General features: G+C 40.6%; 1 pseudogene; it reads left to right on the top strand.

Annotated features, from left to right (window-relative positions):
• The first annotated feature begins 14,655 nt into the window (after window positions 1-14,655).
• LOC123428365 lies at window positions 14,656-16,276 on the top strand (annotated as a pseudogene).
• Window positions 16,277-23,023: the final 6,747 nt, after the last annotated feature.

Below are 23,023 nucleotides of genomic sequence, written 5' to 3'. Positions count from 1 at the left end.
CCGATCTTCTAACATCCTTTAATGTGCAAAAGTTAGCTCATGAGGCTATCATCACCAAGGTAACATCAAGCGAGCCTCATGTGGACAATGGCACTACTTCTGGTCAAAGTACTATATTTCCATGTGCTAGTCCTCGTAATTCGTCTACTCATAATGTTGCTACCTCATGTGATGAATTACTTTCCTTGCCTTGTTGCTCTAACATTGAAGCCTACACTTCCTCTAGTACTTGCATTGATACTAACCGTGCAGAGGAAATCAAAGAGCTCAAGGCCCAAGTCACTTCTTTGAAGAAAGACTTGGAACAGTGTCACGAAGGGATGCCCACACTCAACAACGTCATGTGTGAGCAAACATCTCCGAATGACAAAAATGAGTTTGGAGTAAACTCAAACAAGAACAAGAGGGGCCTAGAACAAGTCAAGAATTCGGCCAAAATCATTTGCTTCAAGTGCAAAGTTAAAGGGCACCATGTTAGATCTTGCCCTCTGAATACGAAGTCTCAAAGTCACAAGCAACAAGGGAAGCGGCCACAAACTCAATCACATATTCAACTACAAGTTGAAGGAAGGCCTCTTCCCAATAAGACCCAAACCAACACTCCCCAAGGTGAGAAATCAACTGGGAAGAAAGCAAAGGGTAGATGTTGCTACTTATGTCGTGAGAAAGGTCACGTTGCTTCGTCTTGCACACGAGGTAACTTATCCAACCCAATCACTATTGATGATATCTATTCCCTTGGGAAGGATAAGGTTGGCAATGTGTTTGCCAAGTTTGTTGGTACTCAAAATGGTGTCAAGAAAAGAACCATTTGGGTTGCCAAGCCTATTGTGATTAACCTCTTAGGACCCAACGTAGTTGGGGACCAACAAGCTCAAACTTGATCAATAGGTGACTATGGAGGACATTAGAGACTTGGATACATAATGAAGAACTAAGGGGTCTTCATCATTCATATTATCTCAAGCCAAGTCATTTGGATTATCGAGTTTCTATCTTATATCCAATGTGCCTCCTTACGGTAACTTATACTTAAACTGTTTACGTTGTTAGGTGCTTGCCCCCTTTTGCATGTTGTGGTTTTGTACCTTGCATGCGTTTGTATATGTTGTGCTTCCAACTTGCTTATCTTGAGTAATCAAGTATGTGTTGCTTTGCACATCATGTACATGCGAGTCTTGTATTGAGCCTATTTGCATCTTGTTTGTATTTTTGTTGGCTCCTGTGAGAGATTAATGGATTGTCCCATTGTGGGGGAGTGATGTGCTTTGCACACCTCTCAATCCTATAAATGTGTATACATGGGGAATACCACTTAGTTTTTATATTTCAAGATTATCTAGTTTCTATGTGGTATGTCTTACTCATGAGAAATTCAAATTCTATATGGTCCATTAATTATCTCTTGTTGGTTTCAATTTGCCACTTGTTAATATTGTTGGTTTATCACATTATGGGGGAGTAATATGCTATGTGCATATTACAAACCTAGAAAATGTGTACATTTGAGGTGTTGCCACTTAGTGTTGATATTGTAAATTATCCTGTTCCTAGGTGGCATGTTATCTCTACAAGTGTCATATGCTTGCGTTTTATGGGTAAAGATGATCTTGGATATATATTTGTGATCTACCAATGAGTATCATTTCGAAAATACTTCTTGTCCTTGACAATTGGTATTCCCATCATGTGATTGGAATTGCTAATCATCTTTACATTGGATTTTGTGTTTCGTTTGTCTTTCTTGCCTCTTATGAATCTATTTTTAACATGTCTAGTGTGGTTACAGATATAGAGAAAGTGATGATCCCATCGTGTGCGTTTTGTATTCAAATGCAAATTCTATATAATGCACGTCCCTTGGGGGAGCTATCCTATTCCCTTTAAAAACACTCTCTTTATTCACCCATCATAAAATCATTTGATCCCCATCAAGTGTGTGTTGATGGGAGGCAAGTCTTGCTCTTTATGATGCTTTGTGTCATCATGAAAATTTGTAGAGGGCTTTGTTTGTTGGAACCTAGCTCTCTCTTAGAAACTAGATACCTCGTGTTTGTTTTCCTTTAATTGGTTTCTTGTTGCCTTCTATTTGGCATGTGTCAATGGATATCTCATTCCTTGATGTATCTTTTAATTGATATCTTTCAAGTGATAGTTCTTTTGTTTTAGGATCTTATTATCACTTGATATCTTGTCTTTTGATGACTTATCAACTTTGTGTTGAGTTGATTCTTGAGAGTCTTGAGCATGCATATCTAGCTACTATATACAACTTCTTTTGCTTGCTTTCCTCCTTTGACCCAATATATAAGGGAAACTCCACCCTGTCATAAATTGGCTAAAGTGTGCATGAAATTCAAATTCATATCTATATGCACATATGTGTGTGGAGTTTGTCCTATGTATTGCTGGTTTTCTAACTCTTTGGTCCCAATGAGTTTGGGCACCATTTTGTTTGTTTTGTTGTTCCAGGAACAATTGGAGATGCATTGGATGCTCGGCTCACCTATAAGGAAGATGTTGAGACCATGTGATTATTGGAGCCAAGTTAGGATGATCAAAGAACAACTATCTACTACATCAATCCAATGTTGTCTCGGTAACAAGTATCCACTTCATGCATTCTTTTCTTGCAAAGGACCCAACCTGTCTTTTCTTTTCCAGGTTGCATCATGGCATGAATCTCTTGATTTGTTCTCGTAGTACTTGTTTGCTTTCTCAAAGCATCCGAACGATGATGTCTTACTGCTAGTTGGGATGTCTTTGATGTTCGTATGTTGGAAGTTCATATTATACAATAAGAAAATATTAGGCCATGTGCTATGCTTCCAAGCAAAAGATCTCATTGATATATTTATGACTTCCCTTTTTGGATATCTAGTGTTCTTCCTTCTTGTAACCATTTCGTGTGTACATCCTTTTTTGTGGATATATATATCATCATGATTGTCTTCTACTTAGAATCTTGGTCACATGAGAGAAGTTACATCTCTAATTGATATCCTCTTTTCTTTCACGTCCACCGCTGCATTTCCTTTTTCGGTTTTGGTGGCAACGTGAAAGGATTTGTTTTGAGTGCGTATCTTATTTTCCTACATCTTGGTGCACTCTTTGGTCGTGAAGATTATTTTTCCTCATGCTTGTCTTGATGAGGGTTTTGCCATTTTCAATTAGTATCCCTCCTCTTGACAAGATTCTTACTTCCTATCTTCACAATGGGTTGTCACAAGCGTTGGTTCTTATTTTGTTTATTAGTAAGCTAGTGAACCCATTTTCTAGTATGTGTGTGTGGGAATGATATGTCTTGCACTTTGTATCTCATATTCATCAAGACTATGTTGATGAGCAATGCTCATCCTTATCTTAAGTCTTCTCAAGTGCTTTGCCATGACTCACACACATTACTTTGGTTGAGCTTATTCTTAAGTTGCTTCCTTTACATGTTTCTCAACCATTAGTTTTGTGCAATTGATATGCCTATTGTCTCATCTATCTTCTTGCACTCGTTGTGTGTGTCTATTAATTATGGGGGAGCAACGATCCTATTTTGTGCACCTGTGTCAAATACAAAAATCTCATATTAGTGCACAAATCATGGGGAGCTTCTCTAGTTTTTGATAAAGCACTATGTTGCATCTATCATAATATCTTTTACTCATGTGGTTCGAAGGACCATATGATTGTTTGTTCCATCTAGAATTCCTTGATTGCTTGCCTCCACCTTTGTATGTCTTTGTGGCATACGATCCTTTTATTTGCAATCTTTGGGTCCTCAATATAGGTTGTTTTCCTCCAACTACTTATCATTGTATTTGTGTATTTTTCTGCACTCATTTGCTGAGAAGTACACACTTTTTGGAGGACCACCTACTATTTTGGCTTTCTAAACTTGTCGTCCATTTTGGCAATCGATGCCAATGGGGGAAAAGTTTAGAGAGTTTACTTTGGATATGTTTAGAGGGTTTTGCGTTTATTGCGTAAGCATTTACATCTTGCACACATGCAAGTTTACTTTGGATATGTTTAGAGGGTTTTGCTTTTATTGCGTAAGCATTTACATATTGCACACATGCATTATTACCTTGTATGTGTGCGCTTGGCTATGCTTATCTCCTTATATAAACTCTCTTGAACTGGTTGTCTGTGTGCGCTTGGTTATGCTTATCTCCTTATATAAACTCTCTTGAACTGCTTGTCTTCAATTACCAAAATGGGGGAGATTGTTAGAGCATATATCTCCATATGTGGTTTTGGTAATTGATGACAACTCCTATGGACTAATGGTTGCTTTAAGTTATATTTATAGGACTTGTCCATAGACACTTCTTGAAGTCCATCTGTTGGGGTTCAAGGAGTTTATATGATGACCAAGATGTTATTCAAGGTATTATGTTCAAGGAGTTTATATGATGACCAAGATGTTATTCAAGGTATTATCCAAAGAATGGTCATAGAAACACTAGGTTGATCAAGATCTCAGACAAGAGTAAATCAAGATGATCAACACACAAAGCGTACAAGATGTACCGAGAGGGATCAAGTGATCCCATGGTATGGTAAGCATTGTCCATTACGTGTTTGTGTACTAACCCATGGTCTTTGTGAGATTCCTGTGTGGGGGTTAGGTGTGCTTCCATTGGGCTTGCTTCAAAAGGAAGATCTCATACAACCCACGAAGGATGACGTCAAGTGGTGATCGTCATCAAGATTGTGGTGTGCAAGTTCAAGCGGATCAACACGAATATGTCATTGAAACTATTGTCAATGATCATGTGCTGACAAGGACAACCTCATGTGCTAACAAGGACAAGATCAAGATAAGCATTCCTGAGCATTACCTGCTTGATTCTTGTGGATGTTCACATGGTGGACAGGACAAGATCAAGATAAGAATTCTTGAGAACTTCATGCTTGATTCTTGTGGATGTTCACATGGTGGACAAATGAAGATGAATACATAAGCTAGGCTTTCCGCATTGTGTATGGGAAAGCTACTTGAAGACTTCATCATGTCTTGCTTTCAACTTGAGCCAAGAAGGAAGAACAACATCAAGCTCAAGTGAAAGGGCTAACTCAAAGGTATCAGTTCCTTTGACGTTAGTTGTGCGGAGTGATGATCAGCGAATAAAAGTATACACTCAAGTATGGATCATCAGTACTCTTTTATGATTCTTGAGTCCTTAGGGATCCCGCACTATTAAGAGGGGATCACAGGTTTTGCGATGAACTTGCTCAAACTACATCATCACTTTCTGCTCAGACCACATCTCCACTGTTTTGTTGTTATCTAAAAACAGAACCAGTGCCTCGGACCGGACGACTGACTAGTTCGGAAATCCGGAATCCTATACCAGAGAAATCAGAGCCATATAACTCAGACTTCCGGCCACCTCCGGACGTCCGAGGCCCGGATGTCCGGGCAAGTCCCGGAAATCCGGAAGCCTGCACCAGTATAAGTTGAGTTCTATATCTCGGAAATCCGGCTCCCTCCGGACGACCGAGCGCCGCACATCCGACACCCGTCGGAAATCCGGAACCTACCACGAGTAGAAGTTGAGATGTATAACACGGACTTCCGGGCCACTCGGGACGTCCGTATGCTGATGATTTCAAATATGTTCAGGCACATCTACAGGCCTCGGACGACCGACCCCTGTCGGACGTCCGGCCGCTGATGAATTCAGAAGAGTTCCAGTCATGCCTAAAAGTCTCGGACGTCCGACCCCGGTCGGACGTCCCGCCCCTCACGGACGCCCGGACTTCCGACAACTGTCGGACGTCCGGACCCTGTGTGACTTAAAGTGTCCCCAACGACTCTTTTTCTCTCCACTCTATAAATACCCCCTCCCACTTCGTGAGAGGGTTGCCCAACACAGCCTTATCCTCATAAGAACACATTTCCACCTCACACACATTTGCTCACTCCAAATCTTAGATCCCAAGAGCATTTGTGAGCCCCTTTGAGAGTTGTTCCAATCAAAATATAGATCTTGTCCCTCTCCTTCTCTCCACCCAAGCTATTTGTGATTTGAGCAAGTTTTGAGCATTCCCCGTGATCTTGTTACTCTTGGAGGTTGGAGACTCCTAGGCGGTTGGAGTTCTTCGGAGAGGAATCAATCCGTGTGATTTCCCCTGGAAAAGTTTGTGAGGGTTTGGAAGCCACCTCAAAGGCTTACCACTAGTGGTTGAGAAACGCCTTCGTGGAGTTATCTCAAAGGGAGAATAGGGTGAGCCTTCGTGGCGTTGGTGTGCCTTCGTGGTAACATCCACCTCTCTAACGGTGACTAGCTTCCCTCCAAGGAAGTGAACATCGGGATACATCTTCGTCTCAGTGACCTTGGTTATCCTTAACCCTAACTCCTTACTTGTGGTTTACTTGTGTTATTTGAGCATACATACATTGCATATTGCTTGTGCTCATTATATTGTGTTGGTCATTTCTTGTACAATATTAATCATTCAAGCATACCCTCTATATTCACACGTACATACTTGCAGCCCTTGATATATCGTGTGATATAGTGTGATCTAGTATCTTGTGTTGTTCACCTACTTGTCGTGTGATATAGCTCAAGTAAGTTTGTGTACCTTACTTGTGCTTGTTAGTAACTGCATTGTGTCCATCTTAGTAGATCGTGTTGTTGATACACGTTGCAGTGCCTAGTGCATTTAGGATTTGTGCTTGACAAGTACCCTCTTAGTTTATTTCCGCATCAGGTTCAAGCCAAATCTGAAGAAGTTTTTAAATAGCCTATTCACCCCCCCTCTAGGCGTCATCGAGGTCTTTTCAGACGTTAGGGAGGCCGTGTGGGTTAGCTGGACTCCTTTGTCGTGTGTTGGTATTCTAGTTTGCGTGTCTTCTTTGGGCTTCGTTTGGTTATGCTGTAAACCACGTGGTTTACCCGGAATCATGGCCCAATCCACGTGGGTTGTTTAGGCCGGGAAATATTACACGTGGATCACACTTTGACTGTTTGGCTTGGTTAAAGGCATGGAAAATACCGGCCCAATCCACTTCATTCCACGGGGTGCAGAAGAATCTGCTGGCACCCATGGAACTAGTCCACTAGAAGCAACGCAGACAGCGCAAGACATATGAGTATGATTTTTTATTCAATGGGGGATTAAGATTAGAGGAACCAAAGAAAATATAAACAGGGGATGTGGGGTGGACGGAGATCTCGGGGATCTGGTGACAGAAGGGGGTCAACCCAATCCCCTAGAAGTTTTGTTCCACTAGGGGATTTGTTCCCCCGAAACCAAACAAGGCCTTGTGTGGATCTGCTACTGCAACAAAAGACCTTCCAACGGCGCCAGAAATAGGAGTGTTGAAGGGAGACTGTTCTTGTCTTGATACTCCTCAGCAACGGCACCAGGAATCCTTCTGCTACGGCTACGCCTTAAGGGACTTCCTAGGCAAATATGCAAAGGTTCCCCCGTGGCCTTGGAGCCTTGCGTTGGTGTTCCCTCGAAGTGGAAAGGGTGATGTAGCGCAGCGGTGGTAAGTATTACCCTCAATTTGAGAACCAAGGTATCGATCCAGTGAAGGAGTATCTCAAGTGCCTGCACAAACACAAAAAGCTTGCTCCCAACGCTATGAAGGGGTTGTCAATCCCTTATAGATTGTTCGCCAAGTGAGAACTGAAAGCAACAAAGTAACAAAGCAAAGTAAAAGCGAAAGTGAAAACAATAGATGTGAATAGACCCGGGGGGCGTAGTGTTTACTAATGGCTTCTCTCATGAAAGCAAGTAGACGGTGGGTGAACAAATTATTGTCGAGCAATTGATAGAACCGCGCAAAGTCGTGACGTCATCTATGGCAATGATTATATCTATAGGCATCACGTCAAAAACAAGTATACCGATACTTTCTGCATCTACTACTATTACTCCACACGTCGACCGCTATCCAACATGCATCTAGTGTATTAAGTCCAAAAGAACAGAGTAACCCCTTAAGCAAGATGACATGATGTAGATGGACAATCTCATATCTACGACAAAGCCCACCTTGTTACCCTTGATGGCAACTACACGATGTGTGCCTTGTTGCCCCTACTGTCACTGGGAAAGGTCACCACACGGTAAGAACCCAAAACCAAGCACTTCTCCCATTGCAAGAATCATAGATCTAGTTGGCCAAACAAAACCTAAGACTCAGAGAGACTTACAAGGATATCAAATCATGCATATAAGAAATCAGCAAAGACTCTAATATATATCATAGATAATCTGATCACAAATCCATAATTCATCGGATCTCGACAAACACACCGCCAAAGAGGATTACATCGGATAGATCTCCATGAAGATCATGGAGAACTTTGTATTGACGATCCAAGAGAGAGAAGAAGCCATCTAGCTACTAACTACGGACCCGTAGGTCTAAAGTGAACTACTCACGAGTCATTGGAGGGGTGATGATGTTGATGTAGAAGCCCTCCAACTCCAAAGTCCCCTCCGGCAGGGCATCGGGAAGGGTCTCTAGATGAGATCTCGCGGAAATGGAAGCTTGCGGCGGCGGAAAAGTATTTTCGTGGATCCCATGATTTTTTTCTGTATTTTAGGGAATATATAGGCGAAGGATCTATGTCAGGGGGGCGCCAGGGAGGCGACAAGCCTGCCATCCGCCGCCCCCTGGTGGTGGATGGGGGGCTTGTGGGCTCCCTGTAGCCCTCCTGGCTTGGCCCACAAGCCCCCTGATCTTCTTCCATTCGGAAAAAATTTATTTCGGGGATTTTATTCCGTTTGAACTCCGTTCCAAAATCAGATTTGAAAAGAGCCAAAAACATAAAAAAAACAGGAACTGGCACTTGGCACTGAATTAATAAGTTAATCCCAAAAAAATATAAAAGGTACATAAAACATCCAAGGATGACAAGATAACAGCATGAAACCATCAAAAATTATAGATACGTTTGAGACGTATCAAGATCCAACGCTTAACATGGAGGTGTGTTGGGGCATTGCTTTGGTCGCTTTGGCACATATGTAGCAAGACTACCATCTATGGGGTATTCCCTTCGGACCCAGCTCACTACATCTTCAAATGTATTCTTTTTTTTGTAGCAGTGGGCTCCTCTTGGGAGGTGGCGGGACGTTGATTGCTTGCAGACAACAATGGTCAGAGTCCGACATGTCAACGACATCACCAGATTCCCTCCTGATACTTCTTAGGGTAGTTGTAATTTTTGAATGTTTCGAGCCTTTATGCTCAGTTCGCGCAGATGGCCAAGTTTTGGCTGCGCAAATGGCCTTGTAAGTTTTGGCTGGATTTCTAAACCTTTTTCCATACTTGTTCGGTTTGTGTGTGTACTCTGCCTGTTGTGGGCTTTATCAAGCTAGAGCCGAACGCTCCTAGCATATTTTTTTAAAAAAAGGACAATTATATTTGAGCTCATAATTGTGTCACATTCGTTGATTTGCCTCTAGATTAAAAAAAACTCGTTTCTGTCCAAACTCGTTTGTTCCACTTATGATTTTGCCCTTTTATCGTTTGACCGTTACTTTGAAAACTTCATAACAAATTCATACTATCTTCGAAAAATTCAAATAAGATATCAAAATGTTCAGAAAAAAATCACCTACATTTTGATGTCATTTAAATTGATGACAAACGTGTTGGGAAGTCCACATCTCAATATGAGCTCATATAATGTCAGCACAAATAGTAAAATCCATAAAAATTGAAAACAAATTCAAAAAATTATGAAATTTTTAGTGCCAAACATTGACAAATGTTTGGAGTGATTGAAATGTTTCATGTGGGAATGAAATTTGTGGAAGTCGTGGCAAAAAATCAAAATTAGCACTCAAAAATGCTTTTGTTTTGGAGCATCATTTTTCTTGCCACGACTTCCATGAATGTCATTCCCGAATGAAACTTTGCAAAAACTCAACACATTTTTCAACGTTTTCCAATAAAAAATCAGAATTTTCTTAATTTGTTTTCAATTTTTTTGGATTTTACTATTCTTGGTGACATCATATGAGGTGAAATTGAGATGATGACTTCCCAGCACTTTTGTCATGAATTTAAATGGCATGCAGATATAGGTGACTTTTTTTCAAACATTTTGATATCTTATTGAATTTTTTCGAGTTAGTATGAATTCGTTGTGAAGTTTTCAAAGTGGCGGTCAAACGGACAAAGGGCAAAAACATAAGAGGAGCAAAGGAGCTTGGATAGAAACGAGAGTTTTTTGAATTTAGGGGCAAATAAAATGGGCATGACACAACTAGAGGCTCAAATGAATTGTTCCTTTTTAAAAAAGAAATCTGTTGGCCACAGTGCCTTGGTATGGTAGGATTCTATTGTATGGTTAGGATAGTTTAAGATCTTCTCTATCCCTAACTCATACTTCAATCTACCTATCAATATAAGTTGCGGGTCTCCTTGTCTAGGAGATTGAGACGCTTCTATATTATCTCACAGGATGTTGATTGCCTGCAGACAGCAATGGTCATAGTTCGACATGTCAACAACATCACCAGATCCCTTCCTAGTGCTTCTTAGGGTAGTTGTAATTTTTGAATGTTTCGAGCCTGCATGCTCATTTCGCCCAGATGGCCCTATAAGTTTTGGCTGCGCAAATGGTCCTGTAAGTTTTGGCTGGATTTCTAAACCTTCTTTCGTACTTCTTCGGTTTGTCATGGGTATCCTCCCTGTTGTGGGATTTATCAAGCTAGAGCTGGACGCTCCTAGCGTCTTCATTTAGAAAAAAGAAACCTGTTGGTAAAAACTGGTAAACCTTTAAAATGATAAAGCCTTGAAGAAACTTGCCTAAATGGGGTATTTTTAAGCAATTTCCAAGTGGGGGTAGAAAAGTATCACCACGAATCTTAGGGGGTGAAATGTGGAACTTATTTATTTAGCCAAGTGTAGGTATGGAGCTCTCTGCCCACTCCGTGGGTGAGCACTATGACAGAGGAAAAACTTTCTCCGTCCTATAATTGGCAACGCCATCAATGTCGATCGTATGGGCATACAGTTATACACTTATACTTGCGGGCGTCTTCCAATTTTTCCAAGGCAGGGAGGTACTTTCTCCGTCTGATTAGACAATAGCAGCAAGTAGGCTGCGGTTGTTGAGAGGAAATGGAAACAAAGCGCTCAATTAACTACAGCCTATATCTCAGCATGGGTGTGTGGTATCTTATCTTGACTTGCGACTATTTTGTGAGATGCGAGTGGCATTGCATTTTATAGTTGGACGTGTTGTATGGCTAAACCCTTAAGCTTAATCTAATATATATTCTCTCCGTTTCTAAATATAAGTCTTTTAAGAGATTTCACCAAGGGTCTACGTATGGAGCAAAATGAATGAATCTACATTCTAAAATGTATGTAGTTCACTAATTAAATCTGTAGAAAGACTTATATTTAGAAACGGAGAGAGTATGCAGGATTTAATTTAATACTGTAATAACCTTCCATCATATAGTTGTCTCTTCCATACTGATTGTACGCTTGTTTTAAGACCGTGCTAATTCACGTCAGTTTTTCTGCACCTAGGCAGCAAATGCGCATTTCTTGCCATTAAACATCAACCCTCGGGTTTTTCTTGATTGAATTGATTATTATTTCTGCTGGAGAATAAAATGGCATAACCCATAGAAGATAAAACTCATTTTAATAGAAAGTTTCCTTTTACGGGATTTGATTATTTGCAATGACTAGTAAGCATGCACGTGCAACGCACGTCTAAAAAATATTGGATTCATATGGTATCATATAGAAAAATAATTTCTGCTTTTTTCAGACGGGTACAAAATGTTATTATGTCATTCAAATTGTATATTCAAAATTGTGACATATTTATGATCCAACACACGTTTCATAATCTATAGTAAAACATATTTGAGTTTTTTATTGAGCCATTTATCGGTGTCTTATATAAAACAATATGAGAACGTGCGTAACATATGATCCAGAAACATGTCTCCGCATAAAATTCACGATCACATAATAATTGTATTATAATTCTTACAGAAATATATTTTAAAAACCAGGACTAAGCACACCTTGATGGTCCATCTTTTGAAGCAATGAAAGTCCATCTATAGATGCGATCTATGATGCTTCCTTCAATGTATGGGATATTGTTTTGAGATTCATTTTCTTCATACTTTAAAATATGCACCAAAAATCGCTTCCTCAGTTCAAAACAATCCTACATAGGCATTAGACAACATTGTTATACCAAGTTTGTATGTGCAATGTGTATACAAATAAGCATGGTGTAAATACTCACCTCGGGTATAGGAAAATATAGCTTTCCATCGCACAATGAGTGCATGTAGTTAAAAACTAAATACCCCGACAAGGCACTGCATGTATGAAATAAACACATAATGTGTGTTGAATGAATGAATTATTTAATATTTAATGCATTGAAAAGATTCATACCGGTGTGAGTTTGTTGGAACAACCGGAACTATACATTCCCATTTAGAGATATCGTCCTTGAATGCAGGGTTTGCAACTTGGAGTGCGAGATTTAGGTTACTAACCACGGTTTTAAGTATATTCTTCCCCAAAGTAGGTACTGGTATCGGATCAAAAATTGAGATAATTTTTTTATCTTGATCCAAGACAAACAATAGAAACACCCCAAAAATGTCCCAAGGCAATAAAATCTGCAATGATGCATGCATTTATAAATACATGAAATATTAATTAAAATCAAATAAACCACTGTTATAAACGAAAAATTAAAATCTTACCATATCACACTGTGAGATATGATACTCATTGCTGTCAGGCCAGCTATGAAAGAATCGTTTAAACGTAGCATTGTCCATATTTTCATGATGACTTGGCTCTCGTGCATATTGGAACATGGACTAAAATAAAAATAAGAAAACAATAGTGCTATGAGAAAAAATATGTAAAACGCAATTATAGTAACTTACACAAAAGTTTAGATCCATGTAGTGAGATGGAATGTCTCTAAGAAGCTGGACTTCGTGCCGCGCTAGTATCCGCACAACCATGTTAAAGCAATCAATATCCATATATTCATCATTGTTTAATATGTTTTTTATTTGTCTCAACTCTAAGCTGATAGGGTAAGGATCAGAGCTTTTCACCCATTCGCTTCTGTAAAATCAAAATTTCGTCAATTATAATGACATGGGAGTAATTTATTAGAATACAAAATGAACTAAAAGAACATGGCTTACTCTAGTAAAGCGTCATCATCAATCATACTGATGAACAAGCACGGTTCGTCTATTAAGTCATCGTTTGTTGGGTTGACACACGGTGAAAGGATATATGACTGTGAGATGAGCTCAACATCTAATGACGTGTTCGATGTTTTGAGATTATGAGGGGGTCCATCCAAAATCATACAATCCGTGGGATCTATAATGGTTTCGTCATCTTCCATGTCTCGATTTCTTATATTATCATCATTCAATTCCGAGTCCACTAAAATGACAGCTAGTTTTGTTCTAAAATCTGCCATATGATCCTATTAAAGTAGAAATAAGAGTTAGATAATGATACAACATAGAATAAGTATTACATAAAAATGATCCTATTAAAGTAGAAATAAGAGTTAAATAATGATACAACATAGAATAAGTATTACATAAAAATTACCTGCGTAGGAGTGTCAGACAAATCATTTCCAGTGAAGTACTCCATAAAATTTATCATCCACAGACCACAAGATGACCTATATATGATTATAGAAATTAAATATATCCAATACATTTTTATCAATTTTATAAATGTTTTATATAAAAATGATTTTTATAGAAATTAAATTAAATTAAATTAAATTATAGATATTTGATAGCCGCGGTGATAAAAAAACCTCACCCATGCAAGTGAATCGGACATGCCTACACGAAATAACCGAGTTGCTAAAAAAATGTTTTTATAGGAGATAAACGCTACCCACTCACAACATCACCCACTCCCCAACTCGGTTATAGAAAAAAAACTCACAATCTCACCCACTCCCTCCTCTCCCCACCCCATCCCTATCCACAACTCCACGGCGACTGCTCTCTGGTGGCCTCCCCTCCCCTTCATCTCCATCGCCGGCAGCGCCTCCCCTTCGTCATCAGCGCCCGCGAGGGCCCCGCCCTGTTCTCTACTCCGCCCCGCCCTTCTTCGTATGCGCCGACGCCGGGGCCCTCCCTCCTCCTTGCGACGCGGGGTGGTCGAGCTCGGCATGGTCGCCAGCGATGTCGAGCCTTTCGTCCTCCTTCGGACGCGGGGGTTCGCGAGCTGGCCCTATGCTCTACCACGCCCCGCCCCTTCTTCGTCTACGCCGGCGCCGGGGCCCTCCTTCTTCCATGTGATGCGGGGAGGTCCCGTCGCCAGGAATCCCGTCGCCGGCAGGTTACTCCACCCAGGGCAAGAAAGACCCGCAACCCTCCGCCGAGGGCAAGATCTCGTTATCGTCAACCGCAGCCCCCGCCGCCGAGCACCCACACGTACGCTCTCTCCCCCTTTCCTTTCCCGCATTTCGCATGCGCCTCTCCTACTTGTTTTCTTCTTAGATGGGCGGTGGTTTGATTCGATTTGGTGCTTGGCTAGGTCACGCTGTGGGAGTGGTGGCTGGTGAGGCTGAAAGGGGAAGAGCGGAAGCTCGCTGTTTCCGGCTTCACTCCATTCAGCTTTCTAAAGATCTGTTTTCCCAGATGTGTGCTGCTCTGAGGCATGTCGCATCACTTTTCCCGACTACAATCATTAGCGGAAGATCTCGTGACAAGGTATGTTGTTATATCATTTGCCTCCTTTTTTACTCTATATTTCTTCTACCTGACGTTTTCTGTCCCTTTAGGTATTTGACTTTGTGAAACTAACTGAACTGTACTATGCTGGAAGTCATGGAATGGACATCATGGGGCCTATTAGGAAGTCTGAGTCCAATGGCCAGCATGTGGAATGTGTTAGTCCACTTATTCAGAGGTGAAGCAACTTTCTTGATTTTGTTCCAACACGATCTTTTCTTCTGTTTCGAAATTTTGATTGTTCACTTCTTTTCACTCGCAGGGTAAAGAGGTCAATCTCTTCCAACCTGCAAGTGAGTTTTTACCTATGATAGCTGAGGTATGTATCAATGTCTAAACTCTAAAGGTTACGGTGCCATGTTAGAACATATAGTTCAGGTTGCTCACCTTGGTGGCTTGCCAGGTGTTCGAAAATCTTAGCGAGAGTATAAAGGACATCGATGGTGCAAGGATGGAAGATAACAAGTTCTGCGTGTCTGTGCATTACCAGAACGTTGCACCACATGTAATTCTACAACTAAGAGTTCCTTTCAGTTTCATATCAGAAACAAATTCTCTTTTTAAAATGTTGACTGGGCACTTATCTTCTCTGTTTATTGCTTCGTAGGACTATGAAACAGTTCATCAGCGTGTAACTGCTGTTCTGAAGGACTACCCTTGTCTTAGGCTTACCCATGGGAGGAAGGTGAATATTATGCACAATCACCAGGCTTTGTATCAAATTATTTGTTAATTATAGCATTGTTTTAGTCAGCTACGTTCTTAATTGAAGGTTCTTGAAGTTCGCCCTGTCATTGACTGGAACAAGGGGAAAGTTGTGGAATTTTTGCTTGAATCACTTGGACTAAGCGAGAGTGACGATGTTCTTCCCATCTATGTTGGAGATGACAAGACTGACGAAGATGCATTCAAGGTGAGTCACGCCTCTGGTTTGCTTGCTTAACATACATTCTTTCAACGTTGTGAGGTGTATAAAGGTGTCTTCTTGGCGCATTTAGGTTCTGAAGGCAAACAACCATGGCTTTGGAATTCTGGTTTCATGTGTGCCCAAGGACAATTGATTGTTTTCGATGAATATGTCTAACATGTTTGCAACCAAATTAAGACTTTATTTAGATTACAAATGCAAACACATATATCAGCAAGATAAAAATAATGTTCTTATGCATATGCTATCATTAATTAACAAAACATACTTTGCCATTTTCATCATAATTCAAATAATGTTCATGCATTTCAAGAAATGTCCTAAAATTTTAAGAGCATAATGTGATTATCACAATTGGAGATTATGAATTTTTTTTTTCTTCCGTTGCAACGCACGGGCCCTTACAACATATGTCTTAATATTAATGGTTCGGATATGCTGAAGGAGAAGGAGGTACCGAAAGGGGATGGGAGCAACAAGTTTGGTTCGAAAGAGGTATACCCATCTGTCTGCAGACTGCTCTTAATACATTCTTCCCTTCGCCATGCTGTAATGTTTACGTCTTTCCACTTATCAAATTTTAGTTCCATGTGAAGTGATGCATATTGGAATACATTTTCCAGTCCTTCGAGCTGTTGCATGAATAAATGACAACGCATTAGCATCACAACCGAAGAATAACATAAATCGTCTTATCAAAAGATGGTGCAGTGGAACTAATAACTAACCATAGCGATGAGGTCTTTGCGGTTCATTCGTGGGCCTAGGGAGTCGAGCACCTGGATACGTCGCACCCCGGTATTTATAACTCCTAGGTACCAATGAAAGTCTTTAATGTTTACTGGAACATATATCTGAAAATAGAGTTTTTGTTAGTTTAGGTCCCATCTGTACAAACATTCATCCATGATTGAATTCATAGTAATATTTAAGGAACTGGGACTCACCATATCATGTTCCAAATAAGTTATAGCTCTGTCTAACAGCCATCTTGGTGCGTCATCACGTATAAACTTAAATTCCTTTATCAACTTAGAGATGCATGCATTCTCTAAGAACACACTTCCACCTGTCCTCATCTTTAGATGCTCTTTAGATGTATGCATCTATGATCTGCAATATGAAGTGCACACCTTGGTTATAGGACATAATAGAAACTCATGTTCAAATAGCATCGTCTCGTCATAAAGCTACATATACTTACTTCGTCGCCAAGAAATTCTACGGGGATTAAAAGACGTTCCAAGTGTCTTCTTTGGAGATTTGAGTCGTCAATGCTCACTAAATTTCTTTTATCATTTGGTTCAGACATGATATTTTCAATCACAGACCAATCATCGTCGGTGCAGGCGTAATCTATCATGATGCAAGTAATAACATTTATTAATAACGAATAAAACAAATGTAGCAAAACCAGGGAATAGAAATATTAGTCCGTGCCTTCTGGAGCCACCACGTAGTCTTGTGCCTTCTTAGGTTTGTTATGCAGTCGGATAGGCTTCCCTGTCTGCGCAGGCATTGCTAGCTTGTCCCCTATAATTTCTGCCCCTTCCCTGCCGGACGTTTGTTCTAATTCTTCATCCCCACCTGCCTCTGTCACTTCGGAGACTTCGCAATCAGTGGATTGCGTGCTCGTCATGTTCTCCACTTCATCGTTCTCATATATTCCATTTGATTCTCCCAGCTTGTCCCATAATATAGTTTCTGCCCCTTCGGTGACGAATGTTTGTGCTAATTCCTCGTTCTGAGGTGGCTACATCTCTTCACTTGTACCAGCATAGTTTAATTCCTGAGAGCAACATTACAAAAAATAATTCGTATGCAGGACCTAAAATAATTAGAAATAAAAAAATTTGGGACATAGTTGGAAAAGAAAAGATGCGTCTGTCACCTCGGAATCAGTGGACTGCATGCTATTTTTTTCTCCACTTCATCTGTGTCGGCTATTCCAAGATTCTGCCAGCCTGTCCCCTATAGTTTTTGTCCCTTTGGTGTCATCATCTTGAGCTAATTCATCATCTTGAGCTGGCTGCAGTTGTTCACTTGTTTCCTGGAAGGCTAATTCCTCGTTCCGAGTTGGCTGCATCTCTTCAATTGTTTGGTTGAAGTTTAATTCCTAAGAGCAACATTACAAAGAATAATTTGTATGTAGGATATAATATAATTACAATTAAAACAATTTAGGACTTAGTTGGAAAAGAAAAGATGCGTCTGTCACCTCGGAATCAGTGGACTGCATGCTATTTGTTTTCTCCACTTCATCTGTGTTGGCTATTCCATTAGATTCTGCCAGCCTTTCCCCTATAGTTTTTGTCCCTTTGGTGTCATCATCTTGAACTAATTCATCATCTTGAGCTGGCTGCAGTTGTTCACTTGTTTCATGGAAGGCTAATTCCTCGTTCCGAGTTGGCTGCATCTCTTCACTTGTTTCGTTAAAGTTTAATTCCTGAGAGCAACATTACAAAGAATAATTTGTATGCAGGATAAAATATAATTAGAATTAAAACAATTTAGGACTTAGTTGGAAAAGAAAAGATGTGTCTGTCACCTCGGAATTAGTGGGATGTGTTCTCTCCTTTTTCTCCACTTCATCTTTGTCGGCTATTCCATTAGATTCTGCGTCCTTGGCTCCCTTGCCAATGCTTTCCTGAAAACCCAAGCTTATCTTCTTATGTTCGTCCTTGCCTTGTAGATCTGGAATCGTGAATAAGATGTAACTACAGAGAGACATCATTACCACGATGATATCAGATTGAACCGCAGAGGCCACCGAGGATTGTGCCTGATACATGTAGGACGATGGTTCACCACAGACAGATGTATACAGCAAGCTAGAGGCCGGTGCGGTGGAGGGGTGTGAGGATGTGGCAGCGAGATCGGGAGAGAGGATGAAGGAGAGGTGGAAGAAAACCCTAGGGTGGAAAAACTGTTTTTTATTAGGCTCCTGATCGAGAGATTGTTAGTTATAGGTACTGTCCCTCCCAGAAATCATGGGAAGGACTTCCATAACGTGAGGATGAAAGGGAATCATGATGTTTATCTCAGGCCCCACACTTTTATTTTTATTTATCTCAGACCCCCATCCTTTTTTTATACCCCACGCACCCAAAATTAATGGAGTTATTTTCGTAATACATTGTATACAGTAATACTGGGTTTTGCACAGCTTGGACAAGCAGATCTGATGATGCTTTTTGCACAGCTTGGCTTTTAGTTGTTGCTGCGCCTTTCGCGGTTGTTCGGATGCTTGAATAATGTAGTCTGGAGTTCCTAAATAGATAGTTCATGCCTTAATTTCATGGAGTTCTGGTCCTCTGTTTCTTTTTGGAAACAAATAGCTCGAGTCTTAGTTTCTTCATATCTGGTATGGAGATAAAATATTTGGTTGTATACTATTATAACCAATATATTTGTTCTTGTCATACTGTTGGTGTTTGGTTGTGTGCATCTTAGCTATATTTTGAGTAAATAAAAGCGCCCTTTATGAAAAAGGGGAGATTCAGCTGAACATACGAAATTAAAGATATTATTTTGTGGGAGGTTGTTGTGATATCTTCAAATAGAACAAATGCAAGTTTTGTGTTCCTAAAATCATTCTTGTTATGAGTGCTCTATGGAAAACTGAGAGTGGGATGTACCAAGTAACTTGGATACTCATTTTTATGTGACTGTGATATGTTCAACAGGCCCCAATCAGAGTCCATGTCTCATCTGACAAGTTCTGGATGTTAAGAAAGAACAAGGCATGGACACTTCCATCTCCTTTTGATAACAAAGGGAACTATGTAATAAGGTGCTGATATTTTCTTTTTATTATTCGCTTGATGCTTGTATAGTTCTATATTCCTCTTATTTCAGAGAATCCGTGTGTGTTAACATACTTGCTTTTGTTCAGCTTGAGCCAATTGGTAAGATGGATGTCCGTAAAGGATGAAGAATTAGGTGTTGAAGTGTATCCAGGGTTTGCTGCGAGTGAGGTACCATTCTTTTTGACCCTTTTTCAGTTGACGAACTCTTTCGTGGGAGGACTAATATTTGCCTCAGTTCTGCTCTGACAGATCCTTTATGATGAAAATCAAATAGTCATAGGCGTTGCAACCAATGATGTTGGTATTGCTAAAGATGGTAGTAAACGGGAAACTTTTCAACCGGGTGTGGAACTAAGAGGCGAGTAACCTTCTTCACTTGGTGGTTCACATAAAAATACATGTTAATAATATGTTGCATATTTTCCTTCTGAATTGTTTTAGAGGTAGACAATACTTATTTCTTTGATTTGTTCTTTTCTAAAAGATTGATATACTTTCTTTGATTTGTTCTTTTCTCAAAGATTGATATATTTTTTTGCACTGTTTTTCACCTGATGGAGGTTATCTTCTCGCTGCTGAAGCATCTCTCTGTCACATTTCATTCTAATGTTTCTTTGATTTTGTGTCTACTAAAATCAAGGTGAGTTTCGTACTCCTGTTTCTTATATTCCTGGTCATGTGTTAAATAAAAATTTGCATTGAGAAGTAATCATAACATATGTCCCAAATTTGTGTCTACTAAAATCAAGGTAATTCCAACCATCTTAAATCTGCAATATTTCATTATTTGTCACAGTGATCCCATCCAGCTTAAATTTTGCTGGTATAGGGATCTTCAGGTCTGCAATTGACCAAATAAATGGAAATTTGTATGTTCCCCAAATGATGATACAAGTAATCATAACATAAGGTGAGATGTGAACGCCTTTTCATTTTAGGACAGTTCATATGTGAACGCCTTTTCATTTTAGGACAGTTCCCCACCTGCACGGTGAGGCCCTCCAGTATTGACCAGCCAAGAAACTAAAAATGTCCAAAAAATGCACTGCATGTGGTGTGAAAGAAAACCAGATCAGAATAGTTATAGGTACAAAAGCAAAGGTGCAAACAAAACACGAAAGATTGCACATACATCACCCCTCTAAAACATCTTTGTAGACAATGTTTTTGGTGCTTGTCCCAGCTTTATCAATCTCCTTGTTAGGCTTGGCTAAAATCCGCGTCATCTTTCTTGACACACCCCTTGACAGTGCAACATATAGTTGGCCGTGTGAGAAAACAGGTTCTCGAAGGTAAATACCGACATTTGGAATGGTTTGACCCTGTGCCTTGTTAATGGTCATCGCAAAACTCAGGCGGATGGGGAACTGTTTTCTCTTAAGCTTGAAGGGAAGTGAGGTGTCCTCCGAGGGCGACATAGGGATCCTAGGTATGAACACCCTCTTTCCAGCATGCTCGCCACCAACAATCTCTGCATCGATTGCATTATCCTGGAAGGCCCTGATCATAAGCCGTGTTCCATTACATAGCCCATTATGAGGGTCGAGGTTCCGTAGCAAGATGACCGGGCAGTTGATTTTTACCTTCAAGACATGCGGGGGCAACCCATTTGGTGTGATCGAGTTCAGAAAGTCAATCGTGTAATTGTTCTGGAAATCATCCTCGATAGAGTCAAAGCTATGGTAGACCTTTTCTTCCCCCGGAAACCTCAAGATCATCTTGTCATTCAGGTCATCCACATACTCGTTTTTTGTTGAGAGAATTGCACGTGTGCTCATGTACTCTCTCGACGTAGCATTGGTGTGCAGGGATGGGAAGACATCTTCAATAAGCTTGTTAACTTGTTTTTCATCCTCGGTATAAGTTATCACAATGTCTTTAGGGAAACACACATAGTCGTCACCAATTGTTTTTTCCGTTCCATTGCCTATCCTTAGGAGGTATTCAGAGAACCAAGGGTCTGTCTGTGCCCGCATATTGCGCGTGAGGCGTATCTTGCAGATCTTCTCCCACAGATAGGATCTCAACAGTGTAGCATCAGTGATCTGTGCTCTTGTCCCTCGGGTCACAACGGGGAGGACCTGCCTGAAATCCCCACCAAAGACGACAACCTTTCCGCCAAACGGTAAAGCACATTCCATTATATCCTGTAGTGATCTATCGAGTGTCTCTACTGCTTGACGCTTTGTCATAGCAACTTCATCCCAAATTAGCAAGGAGGCATGTTTAAGCAACTCTACCGTACCACTCTGCTTTGTGAAACTACACATGCTGTTGTGAGTGAGCTTGATTGGAATTTTGAATCTAGAGTGTGCAGTCCGGCCTCCAGGCATTATCGACGCTGCGATACCTGATGTAGCAGTTGCGATCGCTATTAGACCCATTGAACGGACCTTTGCAAGCAATGCCTTGTATAGGTAGGTCTTCCCAGTGCCTCCTGGACCATCAACAAAGAATATCTGGCTTTTTTGGTTCGTCACATGATCCATTATGTCATTGAAACCAGCCAGTTGCTCAGTGTTCAAACGGCTGAATATGTCTAGATGTTCTTGGTCCACTTTGACTTGTCTCTCCTATGTTACCTCTTTATACTCAACGTCAGAATCACCATATATGTCAACCAGAACCGGAAGTCCATAGCTTTTAATATCCTTTCCCATGGATTGCAACAGATCCTTGATATCCCTAAGGACCATCTGCTCAAGTGCTACCTCATTCGACTGAGTACGGCGATAATCTTCACACATTGATGCTAGATGTTTGTCCCACAACTGACGGATTTGTGTTGCCTCGCAGAATACCAGTATAGTCGCAAACAAACGTCTAAGAGCACAAGGCATTTGAAATGTTGCTGCCTCCGTCATGCAATCATCAAGTGTCCTGTCGTGCTCAATGAGTCCTAAGTGCTCACACGCCTCTCAGAAGGACCCACATAGCTTGCCATTTACTGTTTTCAAATCATCAAATGAAGTGGCACCTCTGAGATGACTTAGGAGCACACGCAAGTAGTACCTCTCTCCTTCAGCAGGGTGTGCATGCACCAGCCTTCCAATCTGTGTTTTCTTATTTTTTCTTGTCTGCCACTTCTTACCACCGGCTATCCACCTATAATGTTCCGGGAACTCTCTATACAACAATTTCCGTGCGTGCGGATACTTCTGGTTCATCTCAAAGTACTCGGTAAGCATGGATTTGGAAGAAGATGGCCGAGCAACAACATCTTCCAGATTATCATGTGCCTTAAATGCGACTGTATGCATGTTTTGCAAATGAAGCTGGAGCTGCAATACAGATGGACTGACACCAAACATTTTGAAGCCGAAAATCCTGTAAATAGCTTCGGGAGGAGATATATATCGTGCATCCCTATATTGCCGAATTTCATTGATGATTCCCCCATCATTGATAATATCCTGCTCAAACGCAAAAGACGCCTTATCATGCCCTTTGTAGATGTACTTGAACAAGTACTTGACTGCCTTGATGCTCGAGCATGCTTCGACATTAATGTGACAATTGTATGTCGTCAGCA

This window comes from Hordeum vulgare, chromosome 2H, assembly GCF_904849725.1.
Source record: "Hordeum vulgare subsp. vulgare chromosome 2H, MorexV3_pseudomolecules_assembly, whole genome shotgun sequence".
NCBI classification, from domain to species: Eukaryota; Viridiplantae; Streptophyta; class Magnoliopsida; order Poales; family Poaceae; genus Hordeum; species Hordeum vulgare.
Note: the sequence above shows the minus strand (reverse complement) of the source record. Positions and strands in the feature narration are given on the sequence as shown.